Source organism: Homarus americanus, unplaced genomic scaffold (assembly GCF_018991925.1).
Source record: "Homarus americanus isolate GMGI-L3 unplaced genomic scaffold, GMGI_Hamer_2.0 scaffold19065, whole genome shotgun sequence".
In the NCBI taxonomy this organism is placed as follows: Eukaryota; Metazoa; Arthropoda; class Malacostraca; order Decapoda; family Nephropidae; genus Homarus; species Homarus americanus.
This window is the reverse complement of record NW_024757463.1, coordinates 1,325,964-1,334,624: the sequence shown is the minus strand read 5'-3', so window position 1 is coordinate 1,334,624 and position 8,661 is coordinate 1,325,964. Positions and strand designations below refer to the sequence as shown.

The following is an 8,661-nucleotide window of genomic DNA, read 5'->3' as shown; positions in this document are numbered from 1 at the left end:
TGGAATACAAAATAATTAATAATTCTTTCATCAACAACTATCAAGATTTATATTAAACGATACAAATTTAAAAAAAGAATATATACATTAATTTGATCTTTTTTTTTCTTAGTGACGTCACAAAGTCTTAGTTAAGGTCAGGTGTAAATCGTCTCAGTTTTTTGGATTATTTACTCAATTAACAAGTGATAATATATACCAGATCTTAAAAAATTAATCCATAATAAACTAACAGAGTGAAAGCTATCGAAAAAGACACAAATATAAACGAATTAAGGGCGAAAAACTGAAAATAAACTCCCTCCATCTTACTACACACCTGGTAAGTCTTCTAGAAATATGTATGAACGTGTGTATGTATGTATGCATGTATGTATGTATGTATGAACGTATGTATGTATGTACAACCAAAACACACCCTATCACAACATATGTCAGTTATAAAAACCAATATATGTAATCATACCCCTCCTATAATCACTTCATTACCTTATGGTCTGTATGTGTGTGTGTGTGTGTGTGTGTGTAGGTGTGTGTGTGTGTGTGTGTGTGTGTGTGTGTGTGTGTGTGTGTCTGTCTGTGTGTGTGGGTGTGTGTGTGTGTGTGTGTGTGTGTGTGTGTGTGTGTGGGTGTGTGTGTCTGTCTGTGTGGGTGTGTGTGTGGGTGTGTGTGTGTGTGTGTGTGTGTCTGTGTGTCTGTCTGTCTGTGTGTGTGTGTGTGTGTGTGTGTGTGTGTGTCTGTCTGTGTGTGTGTGTGTGTCTGTGTGTGTGTGTGTGTGTGTGTCTGTGTGTCTGTGTGTGTCATCTGTCTGTCTGTCTGTGTGTGTGTGTGTGTGTGTGTGTGTGTGTGTGTGTCTGTCTGTGTGTGTGTGTCTGTCTCTAATCTATGCAACCATATATACACAACCTAACCCCTAACCTAACTAAACCTAACCTAACCTAACCTAACCTAAACCCTAACCTAACCTAACCTAACCTAACCTAACCTAACCTAACCCCTCAACTAAACGCCATATTAAATATTCTACAGTTAAACCATTTTAAAATATACTGCTCGAGATGACCCCTGAAAGCCACAAAGGGGAGGCTGGTTACCCCCTACCTAGCTACACAAGGGAGGCGAGGGTGGGTAAGGGTGGAGTGAGGTGGGTAAGGGGGCTGGTGGGAGGAGGAGGTAAAGCACGTGGCAGGTGAATTGACAAGATGAAAAAACCTGATTGAAAAATAAATTGATTTAAGATGATAGTTTAAAGGGAATTATTTCTACGAGAGACACAAGATGGATTCTCAATATCCTTCCTATACGTTTATTTGTTTATTCCTGACTACTTCTAACCTAATACACCCTTATATTTTCCCCTCATATCGACGTAAATATAAGAGTAAGTATCAGGAAGTTAATATAGAAGGTTAGTTATATATAGGAGAGAAAAATCAGTGTTTTCATATAACCCTGTTTTCTATGGATGGGAGATAGATGGCTAGTGGCTAGATAGATGGCTAGTGGCTAGATAGATGGTTAGTGGCTAGATAGATGGCCAGTGGCTAGATAGATGGCTAGTGGCTAGATAGATGGCTAGTCTGATAGATGGCCAGTGGCTAGATAGATGGCTAGTGGCTAGATAGATGGCTAGTGGCTAGATAGATGGCTAGTGGCTAGATAGATGGCCAGTATGGATAGATGGCTAGTGGCTAGATAGATGGCCAGTGGCTAGATAGATGGCTAGTGGCTAGATAGATGGCCAGTGGCTAGATAGATGGCTAGTGTGAAGTAGATGGCTAGTGGCTAGATAGATGGTCAGTGGCTGAATAGATGGCTGAGTGGCTAGATAGATGGCTAGTGGCTAGATAGATGGCTGGTGGCTAGATTAGATGGTGGCTAGATAGATGGCCAGTGGCTGGATAGATGGCTAGTGGCTGAATAGATGGCCAGTGGCTAGATGTGGAGTGGCTAGTGGCTGAATAGATGATCCAGTGGCTAGACAGATGGCTGGTGGCTAGATAGATGGCCAGTGGCTAGAATGGATGGCTGGTGGCTAGATAGATGGTCAGTGGCTAGTGAATGGCCAGTGGCTATAGATGGCCAGTGGCTGTAGATGGAGTGGTCAGTGGCTAGATAGTGGCCAGTGTGGCTATAGATGGCTAGTGGCTAGATAGATGGCTAGTGGCTAGATAGATGGTCAGTGGCTAGATAGATGGCCAGTGGCTAGATAGATGGCTAGTGGCTAGATAGATGGCCAGTGGCTGAATAGATGGCCAGTGGCTGAAATAGATGGCCAGTGGCTGGAAGATAGATGGCCAGTGGCTGGAATAGATGACCAGTGGCTAAATAGATGGCCAGTGGCTAGATAGATGGCCAGTGGCTAGATAGGAGATGGCTAGTATTGGCTAGATAGATGGTCAGTGGCTAGATGGATGGTCAGGCGGCTAGATAGATGGCTCTGTGAGTGGCTGGGATGGTGTGGCTAGATAGATGGCTGGTGGATAGATGGCTAGTGGCTGAATAGATGGTCAGTGGCTAGATAGATGGCTAGTGGCTAGATAGATGGCTGGTGGCTGAATGTAGATGGCTAGTGGCTAGATAGATGGTCAGTGGCTGAATTAGATGGCCAGTGGCTAGATAGTGGCTAGTGGCTGAAATAGATGGCTAGTGGCTAGATAGATGGCCAGTGGCTAAATAGATGGTCAGTGGCTGAATGGCCAGTGGCTAGATAGGCTGAGTGGCTAGAATGAATGGTCAGTGGCTAGATAGATGGCCAGTGGCTGAATGAATGGCTAGTGGCTAGATAGATGGCTGAGTGGCTAGATAGATGGTCAGTGGCTAGATAGATGGCCAGTGGCTGGAATGGGCATAGTGGCTAGATAGATGGCCAGTGGCTGGGATGATGGCCAGTGGCTGAATAGATGGCCAGTGGCTGAATATAGATGGTCAGTGGCTAGATAGATGGCCAATGGCTGAATAGATGGCTAGTGGCTAGATAGATGGCTATATAGATAGATCATTAACACAGGGTAATAATAACCATCTCATTATACAATATTTATCTCATATAATATAAATAAACACAGAGACAAAATAATTAACACCTAAAACATCAATTAAACACAACATCTAACATCAATACTGAACATAATTCTATCATAACATCACTAAACATCGACATTGAAACATAAATATTATACAGGAAATGTTTATATTAATACAACAATTGATGCTCGAATGTTAAGTATTGCTGTAGTGTTTATTTAATACATAGATCATGGTCAAATAGATGGGGTCTATTAGAACTAGGGCCTATTAGAACTAGGCCCCATCTGACCAACAAACAGATACACTTATAGTTGAAATGCACTTAAGGGGATCATAAGTGTTGGTGTGTGTGTGTGTGTGTGTGTGTGTGTGTGTGTGTGTGTGTGTGTGTGTCCTACTCAAGTAATTATATAAGTAATATAAGTGTTAAGTGCATATTATAGCATACTTAATTCACTTATAATCCATACCTGTACTTTTAAACCTGTTAGTTACGTTATACTAATGGTAACATGTTACTTAACTACTTTAAAAATACTTTACAGGTATTTTCAACACCTGCCAACAACGGGGAAGATTCTACAGGTATTTTCAACACCTGGGAAGATTCTGCAGGTATTTTCAACACCTGGGAAGATTCTACAGGTATTTTCAACACCTGCCAACACCTGGGAAGATTCTGGGATTTTCAACACCCAACACCTGGGGAAGATTCTACAGGGATTTTCAACACCTGCCAACACCTGGGGAAGATTCTACAGGGATTTTCAACCTGCCAACACCTGGGGAAGATTCTACAGGGATTTTCAACACCTGCCAACACCTGGGAGATTCTACAGGCATTTCCAACACCTGCCAACACCTCGGGAAGATTCTACAGGTATTTCCAACACCTGCCAACACCTGGGGAAGATTCTACAGGTATTTCCCTGCCAACACCTGGGGAAGATTCTACAGGTATTTCCAACACCTGCCAACACAGTGCCATCATTTCTTATACCTGTAGAAGTAGAACCAAAACCAAATTATTTATATTTTCAAATTATTAAATATTTATTCTGTACCTTCTTTACCGTCGATGAAATTATTAGGTTAAGTCTTGACACAACTACCACAATTACCTACCACAATTAACACAACTAACTACCACAACTACCTACCAACCCCCCCTTACCTCAGTTGGTTGGACGAACTGATTGGCCAGAATAAAGGCGACGTTGCTAAGTTCCACCTTCTCCGTCTCTGTTTCCAGGGTTCGATCCCAGTAAGAATCCTGTACCGAGTTGGCTGCTCGTTAGGACTGGCGTCTGCTAACAAGTACGACATCTGATGGTGGGAAAGAGGTGATTAGGTTAATATGTCTGTCTGTCTGTCTTCTGTGTGTCTGTGTGTCTGTCTGTCTGTCTGTCTGTCTGTCTGTCTGTCTGTCTGTCTGTCTGTGGGTCTGTCTGTCTGTCTGTCTGTCTGTCTGTCTGTCTGTCTGTTTGTCTGTCTGTGTAGTGACTCTCTCTCTCTCTCTCTCTCTTTTCTCTTCTCTCTCTCTCTCTCTCTCTCGCTCTCTCTCTCTCTGACTGTCTATATACAAGAAAACAAACACACACTCCCTGACTTTCCCTCTCCTTCAAAAACCCTCCTCAATCCTCTCTCTCTTCCCTCTTACACCCCCACTCACCCCCTCTCACCTCTAAATGTCTCTTCACCAAAGGTACAAACTCAAAGTCATGGTCATCTTCTCCAAATGGATTGATGAGGGACTCTGCCACTTTTAACCAGCCGATATAAAAGAAGAATTGTAATAGAGTGAAGATTGGCACGTAGAGATCGATGAGGTTGTTGGGTAGTTTCTGTCCAGGGTCGAGAAACTGCTCCCCAACGACGCTGAAGAGGAAGAATGTATACACTGCGATCGTCACTACCTGTTGAAAATGGGAGAGTTTGGTTAGGTTGGGTTCGGGTTCGGGTTTGGTGTTGGGTTCCGGGTTCGGTGTTGGTGTTGGGTTCGGGTTCGGGTTTGGTGTTGGGTTCGGGTTTTGGTGTCGTTTTGGGTTCGGGTTCGGGTTTGGTGTTGGGTTCGGTGTTGGTGTCGTTTGTTGGTTTATAGGTATTAACTGTAATGATGGTAATATTGATGATAATAGTATTGGCAATCCCACACACACACACACTTCTCCACACCTCCACACCACTCCAGACTAATCCAGACCCCTCCACACCCCACCACACACCACACACACCTAACTCACCTGTGTATACACTAAAGGTATATTATATATCACCCAAGAAGTTCACCACAATAACCACGGACTTTAATGATCTCATCCGTGACGGTCTTCTGGGCAATATCATCCCTTATCTTGCCCTCACGTCTTGCCCTATCCACGATCTTACATGCCCACAAGAAGGGGACGTAGGTTTTGTGTTCCTTGGTCTTGTGGTCGAGGGATTCTAGTATTGCCTTCTCGTTATCAGTAAGGTAACCTGGTAGAAGAGAATGGGTGGGGAAAAAACATGTGAGAATTGGGTTGATTTTTGGTTATTTTGGGTAGTATTTTGAGGTTGATTTGCATTGATTTTGGTGAATTTTGGTTGATTATGATTAATTTTCGGTTGATTTGCATTGATTTTGGTGAATTTTGGTTGATTTTGATTAATTTTCGGTTGATTTGCATTGATTTTGGTGAATTTTGGTTGATTTTGGATTGATTGGGATAAATTGGGTTAATCTTTGTTGATTTGTGGTATCTAGTGTGACCTAACATGACCCAACATTGACCCCAGCTAACCTAGAATGACCTAAGACACCCCAGATTGACTTAAATTACCCAAAAATGACCTAAATTACCCCAGAATGACCTAACATGACCTAAAACACCCCATAATCACTTAAATTACCCCAAAATGACCTAAATAGCCCCCAGAAATGACCTAACATGACCTAGCATTGACCTCAGATGACCTACCAGCATCCACCATCTGCTCTAGACCTGGGAAGTTCTTCTTGACCCCTGGAGCGATCATTGAGAAAGTCATCACAATGGCCAGGTTCACATACCTAACAACTGTGCACCTCATCATTCTAGCTCTTGCGTCCTGAGAGAGAGAGGAGAGAGGAGAGAGAGAGAGAGAGAGAGAGAGAAAGAATGATATTATTTAGGGATATATCAATCATCCATTTATCTATATATTAACTCCATATAAACCACTAATAATAATAAAAAATTATAACCAGGTAAACAAACACACAGGTAAACAAACACACAGGCAGACAGACAGACAGACAGACAGACAGACAGACAGAGACAGACACAGGCAGACAGAAGACAGACAGCAGACACAACACGCGACAGAAACAACAGACAGGCAGACAGACAGACAGACAGACAGACAGACAGACAGGCAGACAAGACAGACAGACAGACGAGCAGACAAGCAGACAGGCAGACAGACTTACCGTGCCCTGAATGATCGCTAAGTATATACACAGGGTATCGGGCCAGGGTATGCTGAGGTACATACCCCACCATCTACTGACTATTAATGAGACGTAGAAACCTAGGACAAATGATATGGGTATGAGGTTCCGGAAGAGACTGCAGTGGACTGACACCTTCTCGAAGATTCTGTTGAGAGGAAGAGAGTTTGAATTGGGGTGGGTGGGAGGAGGGTGTGTGGGTGTGTGGGTGTGCGTAGGCGGGAGGAAAAGAGGTTAGATTAGGTTAGTGTTGCGTATGTATGTACAAATTCCAAACATCCATACATTAATTAAATTACCCAGACACAATTAAAACCACCCAAACACGTTTATAAATCACTATATCATCTATATATATATAAACTACAAAATAAAATAGGTTCGTACCTTCTCTGATCCTCAGTTAAACCAAAACGATAGAGGCACGACAAGGAGGCGTACAGGATGACATACACCAGTAAGTCCTGCCAGACCATCTTGTAAACACTGCCACGCCATCTGTGAACGCGGGAAAGAAGTAAGTTTGTTGTGATGATGTAGGAGTATTATTGTTATTATTATTATTTCTATACTACTACTACTACTACTACTACTACTACTACTACTACTACTACTACTACTACTACTACTACTACTACTACTACTACTACTACTACAACAGCCACAGTTATCATAAAGAATAACAATACCAAACACAAGAATGAACAGATTGAATATTAACTTAGAACTAATTTCATCAATCCTTTTAAACTGAAGAATGATTACTAATGAATGATGTCACTTAGAATGATGTAACACCTTAGAATGATATCAAATGTTAGAAATATCTCAGTTGTTATCAGTTAAGAATGTTACCTTAGGTAGGATCATTCTTCATCATGCAAGGTGTAGAATGATGGGATGCTATCATTCTTATCCATGCCAGGAATACCCTTATCAGTTAAGAATGATATCACACTTAAGTAGGGTCATTCTTCGTAATGCAGAGTCCAGAATGAAAGTCAGAACCAGTCAGATTTGAGCAAAAAATCAAGCTAGTGTGGTAATGAAATCTGGCAACAGTGTAATGAAATCTGACAAGAGTGTATTATATAACGTGATCGTAGGTTTAATCCATCGTCCTCAAATGGTTTAATCCATCGTCCTCAAATGGTTAAACTACAGTCTTAATCATGCTCAAAGGTTTGAAACATCGTCCTCAAAGGGTTAATCCATCGTCCTCAAAGGGTTAATCCATCGTCCTTAAATGGTTAAACTACAGTCTTAATCATGCTCAAAGGGTTAAAACATCATCCTCAAAGGGTTAAAACATCGTCCTCAAAGGGTTAAAACATCGTCCTCAAAGGGTTAAATCATCAGTCCTTGTTCTCCACTACACACACACACACAAACGTATAATCATGCTTCAAGGACGATAAAATGAATGAGTGAATGATAGAATGAATAAGTGAACGTTCTATGTAAACAGTATACATTCTCCCCACCTTATCAATAACCTGCAGAATGATCCAAATCCCTTGAGATTAGCGATCTTATTGGTGTAAATCACAACCATCCTGTTGGCAACACTCTAGTACGCAGGCGCAGTAGATCGAGTGGTGTTCCTTTATTGACCGCTGCTGGATCCTATGGTGTTTGACTCTTACCTATAACGTTATTTATCGGTTTATTAGAATTTTGGAGAAGTTCTGTTGGTTGTTAGTTCGTTATAACTCCAACATAAAGCTGTATACGTTATTACCTCGTAGTAGTCCGTTAATGTCTCGGTGGAACCCTCTATATAAGGGACTGTTAGATGTGAAACCTTTATTTAATGGACAATATGGAGAGTAAAGTCCATTATATCGAGGTTCCGTCAGTGAGGACAATGTCTTAAACCAACAACGTAAACCAAATTAAAACACCACTTAAAAACGAAGAAAAAACTATTAAAAACCAGTTAACAAAAACATTATAAAAACCAATTAAAAAAACCACTCAATAAAACCAGTAAAAAAAACCCCACTCAATAAAACCAATTAAAAAACCACTCAATAAAACCAATTAAAAAACCACTCAATAAAACCAATTAAAAAACCACTCAATAAAAGTGTCTCAGTAATAAAAGTCAAATAATCTTCTTCTAACCTGAACAAGAGACGGATGAACGAGCCAAATCC

At 41.4% G+C, this 8,661-nt stretch overlaps 2 long non-coding RNA genes across 9 annotated transcripts in view; one reads left to right on the top strand and one right to left on the bottom strand.

Annotated features, from left to right (window-relative positions):
* Positions 1–3,028: 3,028 nt before the first annotated feature.
* The window catches only part of LOC121857507, an 11,389-nt gene continuing 5,756 nt past the window's right edge, over positions 3,029–8,661 (bottom strand). For 2 of the 8 annotated variants that reach the window (XR_006087218.1, XR_006087219.1), the window contains exons 2-10: positions 6,890–7,000; positions 6,482–6,650; positions 5,991–6,120; positions 5,274–5,508; positions 4,713–4,946; positions 4,205–4,356; positions 3,970–4,030; positions 3,733–3,933; positions 3,657–3,698 (exon numbers count right to left, since the gene is read on the bottom strand). This is a non-coding gene — a long non-coding RNA (uncharacterized LOC121857507). Of the gene's footprint in view, positions 3,699–3,732; positions 3,934–3,969; positions 4,031–4,204; positions 4,357–4,712; positions 4,947–5,273; positions 5,509–5,990; positions 6,121–6,481; positions 6,651–6,889; positions 7,001–7,986; positions 8,149–8,629 lie in introns of all 8 variants that reach the window. The other 6 variants (XR_006087222.1, XR_006087217.1, XR_006087220.1 and 3 more) reach the window with 6 other exon arrangements.
* LOC121857508 overlaps positions 6,927–8,661 on the top strand; it is a 10,786-nt gene continuing 9,051 nt past the window's right edge. The window contains exon 1 of the long non-coding RNA XR_006087223.1: positions 6,927–7,019. This is a non-coding gene — a long non-coding RNA (uncharacterized LOC121857508). The remainder of the gene's footprint in view (positions 7,020–8,661) is intronic.